The 18,530-nt window shown below is 36.9% G+C and overlaps 1 protein-coding gene across 1 annotated transcript in view; it reads right to left on the minus strand.

The window, feature by feature from the left end:
• The window catches only part of AUH (AU RNA binding methylglutaconyl-CoA hydratase), a gene marked incomplete at its 5' end in the record, with an annotated part of 111,764 nt that overhangs the window by 75,619 nt on the left and 17,615 nt on the right, over positions 1-18,530 (minus strand). The gene's annotated exons all lie outside the window — the stretch shown is intronic.

Genomic DNA, 18,530 nt, shown 5'->3' on the forward strand with positions numbered 1-18,530 from the left:
ATTTCACACACACGTTAGCAAGCTCTATACAGTATTGTTAATATATTTTCAAAAGTAAAATATTCCTTCATTCATAGAAAATATAAATCTACTTTTAGATGAGGAGTTTAAATTGGTCACATAAATTTTCCACAGATTTCAAGGAAAACATGACCTGTTTACCCAGGAGGGGGGAAAAAAAACAAACCAACCAACCAACCAAAAAGATAAATTATCCATAACCAGATTTTCATGAAGTATATTCTTCCCAGTGACATTTCTTCTTCTCATATTAAAATTGAGCATTTATGCCTATAGTTCATCTGACATACTATTTTATTTTCCCAACTGTGTCACAAAGTCTGATAAATATGTGGTTTTCATATTGTGCTCTTGTTATTCTTTTATTGGTAGATCATACAATACCTACAGTGAATGGTTTTACATTAACAGACAATATTTATCTAAATAAAAATCTACAGTGGACCTAGTACCATTTTTCAACTCACTTTCAACTCATTTACTGAAATGTATTTTTGAATAAGTTACATACCATCATCATTTTTGCTTTTAAAAAAATGCCACAACTTGAAAATTTTTATCTATTTCTTTATGAATATATGAAAATTGTTCTGTTTAACAAGCATACTGTAACTAGACATGGATACAAACATTTTTAAAAATTCACTTGTAGTATAAAACTGACATTTTCTCTCATGAGTGTGTAAAAAAAAAACTGAGCAGTAATAATAGTAATAATAATAGTTAGATAGAGAAGCCCATCTTTCTTACAGAGGAAGAATATATAAAAGAGACAAAACCTGCATAGATACATTTATTCTCCAAAGAAGTGAAACAGTTACATGGCAACTTCACATGTATTTTTTCTATTTTGTAAAAATTAACCTATTGAGCTAGTCTCTAGGCATATGGTTAAATAAGGCAAATAACCAATGTTAAAAAAAAAAAACAAACAGTTTCATGTTTTTCTACCCTGAGAATCAAAATACTATCCACTCAGGAAAATGCACTGAACTCAGATTAAGTGAAGACTGTAGATCAGAATTAAGTTACACAGTCATAGGTTTCCCCTTTTACCTTTCTGGACTTAACTCATGCTAGGCCCTCTTGACCCTCTTCATCAAACACAGTTTTAGACATACTTTTATTGACAGCATTAGTTGTAACTCACAACTCTAGTCTAGCTCTGTGAAAATCAGTATCTCTGACATTTTCTGATGGACATTCAGCTCTTGCTTTACAGTACCAAATCCAACAATGCAGCTCTACATTTGCCCCTTCTACTTCCATCATAGCAAAGCTCCTTATTTCTGCTCACCTTCTACCTATGCCAATAAAAAAAAAAATGAAGCATCAGTCCTAGCTGCAATTTGCATGTTTCCCACTCAGTAAAGTCAAGTTTAATTTACACTATAATGCACTTTGACAAAAAACTTCCAAACAACCTCCTAGGATGTGCCCCAGCTGAAGACAGTATGACAGGACAGTTGACCAGACATACAAATATACGAGTATAAAACAGGAATTATTATGGTCAAGTCTGCACTGCAGCAAAATTGCAACTGCTACCTTGGCAATCATAATCATTACACAGAGAAATCTTGCCAGGAACCTGAAAAGCAAACACAGTTTGCATCCATAAATCTGGATAGAACTCTAATTCACATAAAACTACAAGCAAATGCATTTATGTATGGAGCTAAAAGGAGCTTCATGAAACTTCATGTCAAAACCTGCTTTAAAGGTTCACACAGTAACTGTGTGAACAAAAAAATATAATTTATTTTATATCAGTTAATGTCTGGGTCTAGCTTCTACAACTCTGGTCAAATCATTGCCTATATAAGAACAACACAAAACTGTGTGCTTTATTAACAAGAAAGCTGTTTGGCTGTGCAATCTGACTCAAAGCTTCCACACACTCAAATCCTGCTTACTGGGCATACCCTTGAAAAGAATTATAAAGAAAACGTCTAGTATTACTGTTAATAAAATCTTCAGTCAATATATGATTAAGACAATTTTTAAGTTTTGGTTTATTCAGACTAACGGAAAAATGGACTCAACCAAAAAACCTCAACCCTTCTAAAATAAAAAAATTAACAAACTACAGACTTCTTCCTTCAGTTAGAATATACATTTCCTTGAAGACCTTTACAGAAATCTATTAAATTTTTAAAAAAAAAACCTTGTGTAGGAATGGATTAATATGTACCTTCTAATTTAAAATTAATTATTTTAATTACTGTAAAGAAATATCAGATCTTAGTGTCATAACCAACTTTTGTAATCTAACATTTCCCTTTTCAAGTGTTTCTCCCTTATAAATGCAAAGGAAGTGGAAAAAGTCCTTTTGGTAGCCCTTTTTCTATTTTAGCTCTCCAAAGCATAATAATAGTAACTGTAACTTTCTGAGGGAAGAATTTCAGTCAGAAGCCACTCCAAAAGAACACACGCCTTGGCATCCTCTGGTTCACAGGAGACAGAACTGCCACAAACTTAATACTTTTGTTACTGTTGTTAAGATTTGACTTCTGGTCAAAGGATTATTAAGAATTCTGTGACCCACATAGCAGAGAACTATTCACATGTTTCTTCAAAATCTGCTCTCAAGTCAGAAGCAGAAAAGGCTAAGTTTCTGAAGCTAGCCATGAAGGGGACTGCAGATTCAACCAGAGATTTTGCTCTCTCAGCTACAGAAATCAAAGACCGCTCCTCTCACCCCAAGTTTTCTCCTTCAAAGTAGCTGAAAATAGTATTTGCTCAACTGCTGAGAGCAACAAAGTAGATAGGCTTTTCAAACCACAAAAACTCTGACACAACGAACCTCTGCAACTTTCCCATGGGCCACAGCTGAAATCTGTGGGCATGTTTGACCCAGCTGCTTCCCCCCATCCACTCCCAAACGACTCCAGGGGCTGTACTGTGGGTCTATTACTCCCACCCACATTGAACACAGGGCTCTCTAAGCCCTTCTACCAAAGAAAGGGCAAACCTGAGCTACCAGTGAGCTGAGGCAAACTAACTGTTTCAGTTTTGATTACACACTGTAATTATGTCCCCACATCCATCCGGTTTGTACTGGAGCATGAATCATTGTTTTCTGGCGCTTTCTGGCATCTCAATGCTTCGTCCCACTAATTGATTCTCATCTGCTCAGAATGCTAACAAAAGCTAGTCAAAACCAACTGTGATCTTAGGAGTCATGCTCCCCAATTCTCACCTTCCTGCTCCCAGTACTTTATGAGCTCTTTTCTAAAGATTTTAATGCCATTTTCAAATTACTAGCTGCTAGTACAGGACAAAAGAGAAGTGCCACAGTGAAAGACTACACTGTCAGTGCCATCAACCACTTCCTCCTACAGCTACATTAGGAGTTGGTCAGGTAATCTCCACTTGTGAATAAACTCCTATTGAATCAACTTAATTCACTGAAGTATCACTTCCAAATTTACGCAGAAGTTCTCTCTGGTAGGAGAGAACTTCCCTGCAGACTTCCAGTGAAGAGATTTGTCTGAAAAATACCAGTATAAACAGCAGTCTTTTGGAGGTCTGCTGTGCAGCAAGTAAACACACTGGTCTTTCCAGATCAATTCTTGAAACTGATGTGAGGAAGAGGCATGCTGTTCTAAATACCACCAACACTTCTACTGAAGTTTGTCAATCCAAAAGGTAGAAATGTCTGTTTGATTTTGATCCATCACTTTCTTATTCCCCTCCTCCAACACTGGCAGAAAACAGTAAGGTTGGTTATTTTTTTTTCCCTTACTTCCCCTAAATATGAAAACCCCGTCGGAATAACTCTCATTTGCATGGTTTTAAACATTAGCCTACTCAAAGGTTAGCTGTTGTACACTGTCAGTTGAGAGAGTTTTCTCAGCATGTGCCTGACTTCCATTTCACAATGATGCCAGAGAAAATGTTTATTTGAGAAAGCCAAGGGCAAGCCAGCAAGATGAGCACATTGCTGTTATTCACCAGCATTTTTCCACTTACAGGTATGTATGACAAGGATGGCTATTTAACTTAGAGAACATACCAAAGGAAACCAAGTTTTACAGTGATTACTCTGACCCCTCTTGCCTTTTTTGGATATTTTCACAAACTTTCTAAACATAACTTATATACTGTTGAAAAGCTACGTGTTGTGTTTGAAAAATATGTTCCAACATCTTTGTATAAGCCTCACTTTTTAAATACTGTAAATGCCTAGAAATCTTGTACAGACTGTTCCATACTACTTCCAAAACACACTATGAAATCTCTAAACTAAAAAGGCATAAAATGTAATGGTTTATATATGATACTTTAAAAATTAACTTTATTGAATAAATATTTTTCATTAAAAAATAAGTCTTTTAGAAAGGTGGCACACCAAAATTAAACAGTGAAGTTATTCTACCAAGTGTCGAAAGGTGCCCAAAGTGTCCTTTGTCTGAGAAAACACTACTACACTTTTCCTAAGAGAGTTTCTTGTAATTTAGTCAGAGAAATAAGACATTTTGGCAAAAGGTTTTACAGGAGTAAAATACAACCAAGAAAAGCATTTCACTAAAAGACTCAACAAAAAGACCCAGTTCACAGAAAACACCCACTACAAACAATCAATATACAAGCTTTAGTAAAACACAATTCATTTAACTTACCCACAAAAGCAGGAAAAGAGTAAAAGAAGAAAACAGATTAAAAGAGTAAAGAAAAAAGGAAGAAAGAAAGAAAGAAAGAGAGAAAGGAGAGGAAAATAGTTACCAACATCTTTTTTCTCCAAATTGTTAAGAGCTTCAGAAAGAAAGCTTTTACATCTGAAATCTATTTAGGACAACTTAATGCTCAATTTTCACAGCAACTGCAATATCTCATGAAACAAATATATTTATTTAGAGATAGTGTCAAGTCTAACCCAAGTAAAACTTCGTTAATACAGTCATAGGCTATGAATATTATTCTATTGATATATATTTCCAGTTTATATCCATAAAATTCTTTTAAAAACCCAAAAATCATAATTTGTATTTGATTATAACAATGTCACCATGTAGATCAATGATTTTTATTTTGCTTTCAACTAATATCTTTCTGTATGTAAAGCTATATGCTTGACAAATCACAGCACAAACAATGTCAGTGACTACTGAAATCTCTAGCCCATGTAAAAGAAAAATGTTTTATGCTTTGCAGACAAAGTATCTTGAATACAAATTAGTTCAGTCTGCTCAAACAAGAACAGACAGAATGCATCATAACCATGGACTATTGTGGGCAACCTTTCAAAAAGTAACAAAAAAATTATCATCTGCTTGGTAGAATAATAGACTGAAGTCTAAACTGGAAGGAATCTCTAGAGAATCACTTGGTCCAACCTTCTATTGAATGCACAGCCCTAAATTAGGTTATCCTAATAACCTGTCACTCTATACATCCTTGCAAATAGAGTACTTTTCTCTGAATCTACCAGGCACGGGATGACCAGTTCTCTCTCCCTCCTCAGCAATCTCCAGCCCTCTAATCACCTTATGCTGGGCTACTAAGTGCTGAGTAGAATAAGCACATGCCTTGATCCACTGATGGTTCTCTTCCTGATGCAGTCCATGACACTGTTTGCCTCCTTTACTGCCACAGTACACTACTAGCTCACGTTATGCTCGCTGTCCCCCAGAACCCACAGGCCCTTTGCAGCAGAGCTGTACCCCAGCCAGTCAGTTCCCAGCCTGTTCTGACACTGAAGTTTACTCAATTCCAGGTGCAGTTCCTATTTGTCTTTGTTAAAAGTCATGCAATTTTTGTTGGTCCAATTTTCCAGCCTGTCAATGTCTCTATGAGTGAATGGTGGCTCCTCCTTCCCACACACTTCCTTCCCTTTCCACTTTGAAGTCATCTGCAAACTCAGTGAGGGTTTGATCCTACCATTAGAACATCTACAAAGATATTGAATAGCACTGCCAGAGCCCACACTGACACTTAAGGAACTCCACTCCAAGGACAGTTTGACTTCGAGCCATTAACATCAGATTATCCTTTGATCTTTACAGGTGAGCCAAATTCCATGGTCTGTATGTCCAGACTGTATCTTACCAACTTGTCTACAGGAGTGCTAGTGTTGAACACACCAAGTGCCTTGTTAAAGTCAAGGCAGACAGCATTCATAACTCTTCTTTCATCCACTGAACCAGTGGTTCCATCACAGAAAGCATCATGTCAGTCAGGCACAATTTATCCTTGGTAAACCTGAGCTGGTTTTTCCCAGCCACTTCCTTGTCTTTCACGTGCCTAAAACAACTTCCACAAACACCTGTCCCATAACTTCCCCCAAGAAGGAAGTGAGACTGAGTAGTCTCCAATTTCCTGAATTTTCATTTTTGCAGATGGGTAAAGTATTTGCCCTTTTCCAGTCACTTCAATGACCTTTTGAATAAGATAGGTGGTGGACCAACAGTTCCTGTTCACGTGTGTGTGTCCAGCTGCTACACCTGGACTTTAATTCAGTCCTCGTCTACTGTCAGTGGTTTGCTGTTTACTTTGTTGTTGCTTCTTGGCACAGAGACTTGGGAGCTGACCTTTCTCAAGCAGACCAAGGCAGAGGGAAAACGGAATACTTCTACTTTTCCTGTGTTGTTCATAATTAAGCTGCCAGTCCCGCGCAGCAGTGGACCTACATTTTCCTTGACCTTATGCTTGGTACTAACATACCTACAGGAGTTTTTCTTGTTACTCTTGACACCTTTTGCCAGTTCAAACCCCAGCTGAGCTTCTTGCATCCTAAGCACACCTCTGCATAACTGAGCAGTTTGGAAGTCCCATTTTCCAAGTGTAAGGTGAATAAAAAACTCCTCCAAAAATATAAAAGGGATATTCAAGAGATTAAAAGACAGGAATTTTTTTTTTAAGACTGAAAATAAATATTCAAATCTAAATGCTTAAAAGCTACAGAACACACAAAATAAACTTATAATGTATGAAATATATTCCAATGCATTCCTAAATATTTTCAAGATTTTAGATTCAAATTGACTCTGTAATACTTATAAATCAGTTATGAATTCAGAACACTAAGAAATGAATCATCATTTCATCAAGAATCATTAATTTTAATGCAGAGGTATGAGAGATCTGAAAGTTAAGGATAAAAAGTGAAAAAAATAGTACCAAAATATCTACTGAACAAAGAACAGCTAGCAACTTGCTTCTAAGGATCAGCTTCTTTTATGAGTATTACTGAGAAGAAAGAGCTTACAAAGCAGTACAACTTACTCTACATTTTCTGTTCTCTGAGATTTTATATTTAAATTTAAAATCAAACGTGCGTTTAACAGGTAAAATTTATATCAAAAGATCATTTCCTCAAAGATTAATCTCTAAGAGAACAATACATTGCTAGAAAAACATGGCTTTGCATAACACCTGTGTTGTTGGGTTTTTTTAAGTTTCCTTAAGGATAAACAAAAATCTAAGATTCACATTAACTTTGTCTATGCTGTAAGAGCACCTTGAAACTTTTCAATGAAGAAAGAATCCCACAACAGTCCTCTTTGATAAGTCCCCACACAGTTTTATTCAAACTCTCACATCACCTCATATTTAATTTTTCCTTTGTATTTATTTTTTAATTTTAAGTTAAACAGACACGATCACCACTTTTACGTGGCAAACATGACTTGAATCTCTACATTTTAGTGCATTTCTGCTGTGGTTTAACCCCAGCTGGCAACTAAGTACCACATAGCCACTTACTCACTCCACCTCCCATGCTGGTGGGATGGGAAGGAGAATGAGGAAAAGGGTTAAGATCAATTTAATAATGAAAATAAAATAAGAATAATCATCATTATCATAATCATGCCAACAACAAGTGATATAACGAAAAAAAGAGAGGTAGAAATAAAATCCAAGGAAAAAAAAACAAATGATGCACAATGGCTCTCCACTCGCTGATCAATGCCCAGACCATTCCCCAAAAGCAATTGGCAGCTCCCAGTTTATATACTGAGCATGATGTTCCATGGTATGAAATATCCCCTTGGCCAGTTTGAGTCAGCAGTTTGGGCTGTGCTCCCTCCCAGCTTTTTGTGCACCCGCAAAGTCCTTGACTTAGGGTAAGCACTAGTTAGACAACAACCAAAACATCAGTGTGTGATCAACATTATTCTCATATGGAATCCAGAACACAGCACTGTACCAGCTAATAGGAAGAAAATTAACTCTGCCCCAGCCAAAAAAAAAAAAGGCACTTTAATGATTTCAACAAAGGTAGGAAACAAAAAACACACAGTAAAGAAGTCAGTAATATATCATTAAATATTAAGCAAGTGCTGAAAATCTTCTCATATAAAATGGAATGGAGAACTAACTCCAAAAGGTACATGTAAGTATTCAGAACTCAGTTTTCCAGATGTGCAATATTCTTAGGAAGTCAGCACACTGTGAAGATACAGAATGATCTGAAATTAATACAAATAAGGGTACCTATGCTCCCAGGCATTAGGAAGAAATTTGAGTATGCAATGTACTTATAAAATTAAAACCAGTGCAGCACCACAGGACCCAGCCTAATAGTGAACGAATATACTAAGGAGCTGGCTCTGAAATGCCAAAGAGATATAAACTAACAGTCACTGGCTGAAAACACACACCTTGGTCCTACGCCTACCTACCTGGGTTATCTCTCAGTCTTTGGTGCAGTTAGTTACACAAACATACTACGGAGATTATGACATGCTTTTCATAATTGCCTGTTAAATAACATTTTAGCTAAGAAACTAGTTCACAACATATGGTTAGCACAAGGTTTTCCAAGCATCTTTAGTAACCTGGGAGAAAGCACCTTTCATAACTTAAGAACAACCACCTACTTTCTATCATAACCATTTCCTTTACTGAACAGCAACCAACAATTCTGCCACACACTTGTACAGACACAAATCTTTGCAAACACCACCTGCACCGTACACAAAGAAAATGCATTTACATGCAACCGTGATAAAAAGCAAGTTGTATTCTAAATTTCAAAACAAAATGAGAAGGATGTTTGCTGAAGTCATTTTAATTGAGAGAAAAACAGTTTGGCATGCAGGATGACATGTATGTTTCCTACATAAGGAAGTAATCTAAATGAATAAAACTATTTTATTTTTTTTTATGTAAGACTGTATATTCCTGAAGTTCTCTAAATGTGGATATATGATTTTTAAGACAAAACTAATATTGATATTCTTCCATATAAGACTTACTTTCACAATTTATTAGCGTGGCTTAATAACCTCACTTTTTACACACATCCCCTGTGTGTCACAGAAACATTCCTGAGAATCATCAAACTGTGAAGAACAAACAAAATGTCTGCAATTCCTATATATCTGAGACTGTGGCAGGATGCCAGTCCTAAACATTCCCTCTGGTAAGATGGCAGCATTACAGCTCCACCACTATATGTTATCTTATATATCTTGCAATAATTTACACACAGATCAGCATATTTAAAGCACTAGCTGCTATATCAGTCCCCATATATAGGATATTTCAGAAAGTACAACTTCAGAGGCAGAGGGGATTTTTGCCTTTTTTTTTCTATTTCCTTTCAGCTTTTGAATTCCAAACCTTTCTGAATGGCCCAGGTGCTAATTCACACAGGTTTCCACTTTCAAATCCAGGAATCCTGAATATAAATTACTAACTTCATATACAAAAGTTCTACAAACCCCTTCCAATGCCTATGCAAATTCAGACCAGATATAGATTAAAGTCAGCTGGCTCTTTTTCCATGCTGTCTGTCCAGCTCTAAATTTAGACACACCCAACAATATTCCTCCTGTTAACCTTTTCCACTGCAGAAGAAAGGCAGCATTACACCTCCTATGCCTTTTCTGAATTCATCTTCACTTGAAGGGGGGAAAAAAGAATCATTGTAAAGATATTAACCTCACCTCTTCAAAATAAAGTAATTTTTTTCCCAAACACCAACCAGTTTTCTTTGTGAAACTTCCATCATCCAGCCAGTCTCTAGTCCCTATCCTCTTAACAGCTTTGTCACAAAGGGTTTTATGCAGTTTCCTCCATGAAATGCGAAAGAGACCAGTTGTGTTGGGTTTGGCTGGGGCAGAGTTAATTTTCTCCACAGTGTCTAGCGTGGGGCCGTGTTTTGGATTAGTGCTGAACACAGGGTTGATAACACAGAAATGGTTTTGTATTTGCTGAGCAGGGCTTAGACAGAGCCAAGGCCTTTTCTGCGTTTCATACTGCCACGCTGGGGAGGGAAGCTGGGGGTGCAGGGGAGGCTGGGAGGAGACACAGCCAGGACAAGTGACCCAAACTGTCCCAAGGGATATTGCAGACCATGCAACATCCTGCTCAGTATATAAAGCTGGCAAGAAGAAGGAAGAAGCTGGGGCTGTTTGCAGTGATGCTTTTCTTCCCATGTCACCACTACATTTGATAGTCTCCTGGAGATGGCTGAACTCTGAAGCAAATTAATTTCTTGTTTTGCTCTGCTTGTGTGCATGGCTTTTGCTTTTCCTATTAAGCTGCCTTATCTTAACCCACGAGTTTTCTCTCTTTTACTCTTCTGATTCTCCCTCTGATCCCACTGATGAGGGAGTGAGAGAGCAGCTGCATATGCTTAGTTGCCAGCTGGGGTTAAATCACAACACGAGTACTGATGGGAAGACAAGAATGGTACAGTTACCTTTTTCCAAATAGGTAAATTAAGACAATATTAATTTTGATTCTATGCTATGTCTCACTTCCAGTGACTTCTGTCAGGCTAACAAATCAGGACTAGCAGAAGACAGGCACAAAGGCTGTGTACATATATCTATCATAAAAAGGCTGTGTAGTTTTTGACTCTCAGACAGATACAGAAGGAGAAGACAGTAGTGGCAGTAGTGAGTGGCTAGGAAACACAAAAACAGGCCTTTAGAACAATAAAATCTTGACAAACCTGTTTGCCCCAATCTTAGAATAATACCCTGTAAAACATCCCAACTACAGGACAAGACCATGAGTTTACATCATGGTAATGCTAAATATCAGCATTTAATAAAATGTTGTGATTATTCTTCAATATAGAGCATTTTCTTTTTAAACAAAACAACCCCCAGCACAGAAAAAAAAAAGTAAAGTTATTTCCTATACCACTTTGATTTCTATGTTATTTCCACAACAAGATTACAGAAGTACTTCTTTAGTCATTCTGGTAGTCTGAACAACCAACTTCCTCAAACCACTTTTCGTTTTCAAATTCAGCCTTCACTAAGAGAACTCCTACATTCAACATAACTGAATTCTTATACAGAATGGCAAAGTTCAAATAAGACAACCCTTAAAGTTGCATTTTTTACCCTATTATTTAGCTTGAGACTAATGGTGCAATCATTATTTGTGATTTCTATTTATACCTTCCATAAGAAAATCCTCTGAAGAGATCAGCACCAGAATTCTTGTTTTTTAAACAAAGACCTAAAACTAATTTACTTTATAGAATAATAATGTATGACTATTCTAATTACTGAAAAAATAGTATAAATGTAGTACTGCATCTCATGTGTATCAATTGCAATAGCTTTTCAGTAAGTCTGCTAATAACTAACCCCTATGATGACAACTGACACACAGTTTTCTATCTTCTGATTCGTAAGAAGGTGTTTCTAAAACTTGCTAATGTTGAGATTCTTCATCCTTCTTCTCGAACCTTAAATGAATATTCAGACTGAACATTCTTAGTAATTAGTATTAAGCCTTTCATCTCAAACATGAATGCACCCAAAATTTTCAGCAACCTGCTGTTTGTTCCACTTTGATTTCTAGTAAGTTCAGTACTCAAAAGAAAAGACACCTTTCATAGCACTATTACAGATGACTGACTAAAATATTTTGCATATACCAATATATCTGACCACTGCATATATTTTTTTTAATGTTAAAAGGAATTGATACTGCTGGGTTTATCTATTTTGAATAGCAGTAAGTACAAAAATAGTTAACTAACAGCACACCCAGTTTTACGAGCTGTAAATAGAAAAGGAGGAAGTGTGTTATGTGGTAAAAAAGAGAAAGTCAGAATTTCTTCCAAAGAAGTCCTGAAGTCAGTATTCAAGCATAAATCCTGTTAAAAAAAGGAGGAGTTCTTCCTGAGAAAAAACACAGATTGAACTGTTACACTACCTGTAAGATGCAGACAAAGGCATGGGTGAAAGCCTTTTTCTTCTTTCTTCACTACCCTTAGTTCAATCCCTTAATCCTGAAGGCATCATTCAGTATCTCTTTGGCAGCCTTAACCACATTGGTGTATTAGCTGGAAACTTCCAGCAGGTCAAGATTCAATGAGACTGGATTCTGTGCAGCTATGCAGCAGGTGATATTTTCAATGGAACATTTAAAGAAGCAGGTAAATAATACATACAGTATATGGAAATATAAAATCATCTTGTGAAGGATATCTGCAACAACCATCATGTTCTACTGCCTCCCAATTACAAGATGATAATTTTTGATGCACACATCAGATCACAAACAAAGCTGAGGAAAGACTTGAAGTAATGACCTTAGATAGACTGCATGAGGTGAAAACTGAGTTTGACTAGAAACCTTTTCAAGCTATAGCTTGATTTTTGTGGGAAAACTCAAACTGGAGAAGAAAAGTCTTCGAGGCTAAAGGTTAAAGATATAGAGCTCGGCTCTGGCAACTCAAAGTCTACTCAGAAAGCTTAAATCTTGAACTGAAAAAAAAAAAAGGCATTAAAATGGCTGGCATTGCTGCACAAACATCTCTAGCTCGTATTAACAGTGGGCCAGCACTCAATGCCAAAGTCTTGCCATTCTACACATTACTGTGTGAAAGTAACAACTAGTATGTGAGCCATGAGTAGGAACATCTCTTAATTATCCTTTGTTCACACAAAAGTCAGACATGAAACCAGCAGCTGCAACTCTATTTCTCACAACTCACAAGCAGTACTTCCCCTTATTCCCTGTGTCCCCAAAGGCTTCAAACTGACTCAGAAAAATAAATCAGAGCGCTTTCAAACAGCAAAATTTCCCATCCACTGAACGTATTTTGAGCACCAATATTGCAAATTCAATTCTATTTTCTAAGAACTTGTTATTTTAAAATACTTCAGAGATATTTGATCTCTTCTATTTTTAAAAGACCATCCGAGAGACTTGTCAGCAAACTGCTTCAGAGAAAAAAAGAAAAAAAAGGAAAGGAGATACAACACTGGAGTATTACCTGCTATCTAGAGGGCTTAAAAAATTATACAGATTGGTGATATTTGTGCCCAGAGCTCAATCACTTAAAAACCATGTCCATCCACATGCATTCAGTAAGTTCCAGTTAGTGACAGGAATTCCACAAAGAAATGGTAAAATACCAACAAAATACTATTTTAGATCTAATTTTTTTATATCCCACAAAACCGTGATGCTTCACTATTAATATAAACTTTCTACATTACGTTGGAAGGAGCTGAGGGATAGTGTAGACAACTAACTACCTACCTGCAACTTTTTATCATTAAATAATTTGGGGGGGTTTGTATTTTGTTAAAACAGGCAGAATCTGACTAAAGGTCACAGCATTTCTGTTACTTATTGGAAGTTTTTCTTCATATTTGAATCAATTAGCATATATATATATATAGTTGCATTTTGCCTTATTCTATGCCATTTATAAAAGCAGGTATGAAACTAACCGTTAAAGCTGTCTTAAGATGAAAATGCCACAGATTCAGATATGTCTAAATACCTCTGCTACATGATCACTTTATTTATTCTTTTCAAGAGCAAGTGGAAAAGAATTCTTTACCATGCAATAACTATTTTTTCCATGTGGTGCGCACATGTATTCTATTTCCAGGACACGTTACCACCAAGCGCATGAGATCAAATTATTTTTGCCAGCAGGTTTTTCTCAGCCAAGGATATAAATGGCAAAGCAGGCTCAGTTCCCTCGCCAATAAAGAAACCAGGTGCCATAGGCACTTAGTACACCAAAGTAAAGGGTTATTTAACTCACACAGTGCACGATGACAATCCATCTCAGAGAACTGTAAAAAAACCAGCATCATTTCTTCACAAAGCAACAAATACCCACAGACATGACACGAGTTTTTCAAATGGAAGTGACTACTCAATTTGACTTATTACTTATAGAAGAGATCTGGACCTTAAGAGACTGCAGTGGGAAAGTCAAATGTTCATAAGGGAGGTTAAAAAGAATTAAGTTCCTCATCTAGGAACAAAGGCATTTACCAGCAATGTCCTGGGTGGCAAAGGCCTAGCCAGAAGTTATCCTTATCAATTTAGTTTGATCAGGGCTAATCAATAATCTGTATCTTTCTGTTAAAGTGATCTTCACACAGTTTTAGTCATTTTAAAACCACAAAGTTTCAAACCATTTTATATGGAGCACAAGATGAGTGAATGTAATTTCTGACAAAAAATGCATCCATGTGCATGCCCTGAAACTGCAGCACAAGCTCCAGCCAACACCTGAAAATAAGCTTGAAGCTTTGAAGAAGGTGTAAGAGAGTCTATGACAGACGTGGAGTTTACACATAATCAAGATGCAATTGCTTTTTTTTAACTAGGATTTGAAGACAATAAAAATGACATTAATTGAAATAGCTATTCTGCACCACAATCATGTTAAAGTGGGCCTGGTATCACACAGTCACAGCATAATTTAGGCTGAAAAAGACCTCCAAGATCATCGAGTCTGATTGTTCACCTAACACAGCCATGTCCACCACTAAACCATGTCCCAGGTGCCACATCTACACAGCTTTTAAACATATCCAGGGATCCTGCTGGATTCAATCAAATTGCTCAACACCCCTAATAACCTGTTATAATCACCAAACCACAAACAACTTGATACTAAAAAAAGACAGAACTCTATCCAATAAGTCCTATATGTTTTCTGGGCAATAAACAAAACTCTATTTCAAAATACGCAAAGTTGTCTTCGGAATCTAAAAACATATTTATTACAGAGATGTGCAAGTAGCTTGGAAAAATAAAGTTCCTGAATTGCCTTAATGCCAGTTAGGATACTAACCCAGCTTTCAAGAGATCTCCCAAAAAAAAAAAATAAAAATTTAAATGTATATAGAGAACTTTTTCTCCATCCCCGATGGGGAGAATTGAAATGAAAGGCTTAAAGCAAAAACACATTGCTGATGCAGGCCTACAAAGAAACACAGCCAAACAACATTTTGTAATTTAGGAATACCTCTGAAACTCATAATCTAATACCTAATACTGTAAGGTGCTGCAAATTCCAGACTCCAGGATAAACGTGCCACTGTTCACATGTAAAGCAGCATGAATAACAATCCCCATAAATCATCTCCCAAAGTTTGTGCAAACTGCTAACCATGAAAGGCTAGAGGTACAGAAAGAGTATTTTTCAAAAACCTGTGTTTCTACCTGAAGAGTCCTGAAGGTACTTTTGGATTAAAAATAATTCAGGAGCACCTCCCTAAATGCCAAGTTCTTACTTGAGAGTTCACTACTGCACTTTAAAAATAGAACAGGAATAAAGAATAACCCTCTGGGGCTGCAACACCTGCTGGAACAGGCTTGAAGTGACTTCAAGCATCCCTCTAGAAAAGCTAAAAAGGAGTAGGGTAACATTAAAGTAATGTTGGAATTCATTACCTTACAGGACATTTTTGGAACTAACCCATCTAATGACTACAGATTTCATTTTTGATGTCATACAAAACCACAGTCCTGTACTGCAAAACCACAGTTTTGATGCAGGATGGCAGATAAGCCCCCACTCAGCTGCTTTCTCACTCTGCACCAGCAGGAAGGACAAGACAAAAGGAATAGCAAAAGCAAGGTGGGGGCAGGGGGAGAGGGAGGAATGGCTGTGTGGAAAAACCACCTTGCAGGTTGATTTAAAGACAGTTTAATAAGTACGGGGGAAAAAAAAAGAGAACAAAGGATGCACAAACAATCATTCACCAGCAGCAGACCAATGCCTCTCCAGCTCTAAGCAAGATCTACTTTGGAAAAACAACTACCCAGTTTCACTGCTGAGTATGATGTCATGAGTCATGGAATACTCCCTTTGGCAATTCCAGCTGGCTGTGCCAGCTGTGTACCCTCCCAGCCTCTCGCCAACCCTCAGCTGACTCACTGGCACAGTGAGAAGCAGAGGGGATCTCGATGTTGTGCAAGCACTGCTCAGTGACAACTAAAACACTGGTCTTTCTACCACTGTTTTGTTCACCAGTCTATAACACAGCACCATATGGACTGCTATATGGAAAATGAACTCTGTCCCAGCCATGCCCAGTACAAGTTATAAAGACCACTAGTACTTAAGGCATTTGTTAATGCATACGTCAACCACAAGCAAAACAAACCAAATAATTCAAAATACCTACAGAGAGGTACAGAAAGATTGATACATACAAGGATATCAGAAGACTCAACTGAACTGCCCTGTGGCTTCAAAGAGCCAAAAGATACCAATGATGACTGCACAGATATTCCTGTAGCTTGAAATACTAAATCAATACTTAACTAGCTTTAATACACCTGCAGGAACCAATACAGCCTATAGCTTGCTTGAAGATGACAAATTACGCCACATTAAGGACATTCCCGAACAGGAGAATCTCAAGCATACCAAGACAACTTTATTCACTTTCACAGAAATAAAACTGTTCAGTTAGAGCATCCTACCCACTACTCTACCCTACCAAATCAAAGACTTTAGCAGCACTGAACCCCGCAGTCCTCACACTTTGATCCAGGCACCAGAAGCAGTCCAGTGATGGTTATGCAAGTTTCCAGTTAAGTCCTTTATTATGACAGTCAAGTTCACCTACACATCTCTAACACTCAGGGTATTAGAGAAATTTCTTACACAGTGTCATGTGTGCCAACAGTCATCTAATTTCACGCTTCAGTAATAAGGGAATAAAAAAGGGGGGGGGGAAGTGTGCTGCATTTCAGTGAGTAGCTGTATGTGAAATTCAGCACTACTCTGAAGCAGTCCTAAGCAGTGCCACAAGGACTATATTCCAAAAGTCAAATCCAACTGTAACACGTATATGAAATGCAGGAATTCATCTACCCATGTAACCTAGAAAACATGGGTTTGGATAAGCGTGATAGAAATACTATACAACAATTTTTTTAAAATCAAAATTAAACACATTGCAGTTGCACTACATACATAACATAGCCATTAACGATGTATTTCCAAGCAACAAAAGCTGCAATAAGCTAGTGACATCACCAAAGACATCTGTGGACCAAACCCTTGAGAAGCATATTAAAAAAAGAAGACAAATACAGAGCAAAAGTATTTCTGATTATGCTCTAAATATTGAAATAATTTTTTTTATATATTTTATATCCAGAAAGCAGAGTCTCTTTACAAGAGCAAATGGGAAAACAAGTTGTCCAACTACCTAAGAACATTAGCTGCCGAGGAGTTTTCCCAGTATAAAATGTTCTGCATCCATCTGGTATCTTTTCCATTTTAATTTAGTCTCTTCTGGTAAAATCCACTTCAGAGAAGTCTTTACTATTTGAAAGTTTATTATAGCACTCTAAGTAAGGTCTGTATGTATGTTTCTCTATTCTGGGTATTCAAGCAAGGTACCTTTCACTGCTTCATAATCATCTTGACAAGATGTCACTTTCATTTAAATTCTGGTATATGCTGAAGGTCCTTCTCCCCAGCTCCTGCCTGTGTCGAGTTTGCACACCAAGTCACTACAAATTTCTACTCAGGGAACTTCTGTATCATTTCTGTAACAATCCAAAAGATCTTGAGCACTGTGTCAGATTCAAGCATCTCACAAAACTGCAGAAGTTCTCCAGCTGTTCGGGATCGTATTTGATTCCCTTATTTGTAAGCTATACAGTTATATGTATTCTCATTAATTAAATGACTTCCAGTCATGTGGGTATAAAAGTCTTAGCTCTAAAGTTAGGCTCAAACACTATATTTTCCATTAGAAAAACAAGTCGCATTTCCAAAATTTTTACTCAGCTTACTATAAATGAGATGTAGGAGGGGAATTCAAAAATGGCCAAGTGTTTCCTTCAGAAATTTGTCTCCCTAGTTTTTCCATACAGCTACTCAAAAGAAAGGACACCCTGAGAACCACTCTGACTGCCAGACACAGAATTGAAACAAGTAAATTTCTTTTATCACCAGTATATTTACGCTTTGTGACTACTCCTCCAGAACATAACAAATTGCTTTATACCTAATATTGCAATGTAATAATTTTAAGTATTCAATTTGATCAATTTTTCCCATGCTTTTGTATTTTTTTAAAGGCTCTGGGAAAGTCATTCCTGTTTCCTGTTACCCTCCTCAGGATAAACTAAAGAACTAATCAAATGCCACTCCCTCGGAAATATATATTTTACCTAGAATTTAATATTTTTAATATTTTAGGTGGCTTTCACTGGACGAAATATTTTCAGAAAATATTGCATTGTGTGCATTTGCTGTAATGGACTAAAAGTCTAAGACATTAAACTATCAGGATAGAACAAGTTTT

Source organism: Neopelma chrysocephalum, unplaced genomic scaffold (genome assembly GCF_003984885.1).
Source record: "Neopelma chrysocephalum unplaced genomic scaffold, ASM398488v2 Primary Assembly neopelma1_97017, whole genome shotgun sequence".
Lineage (NCBI taxonomy): Eukaryota > Metazoa > Chordata > Aves > Passeriformes > Pipridae > Neopelma > Neopelma chrysocephalum.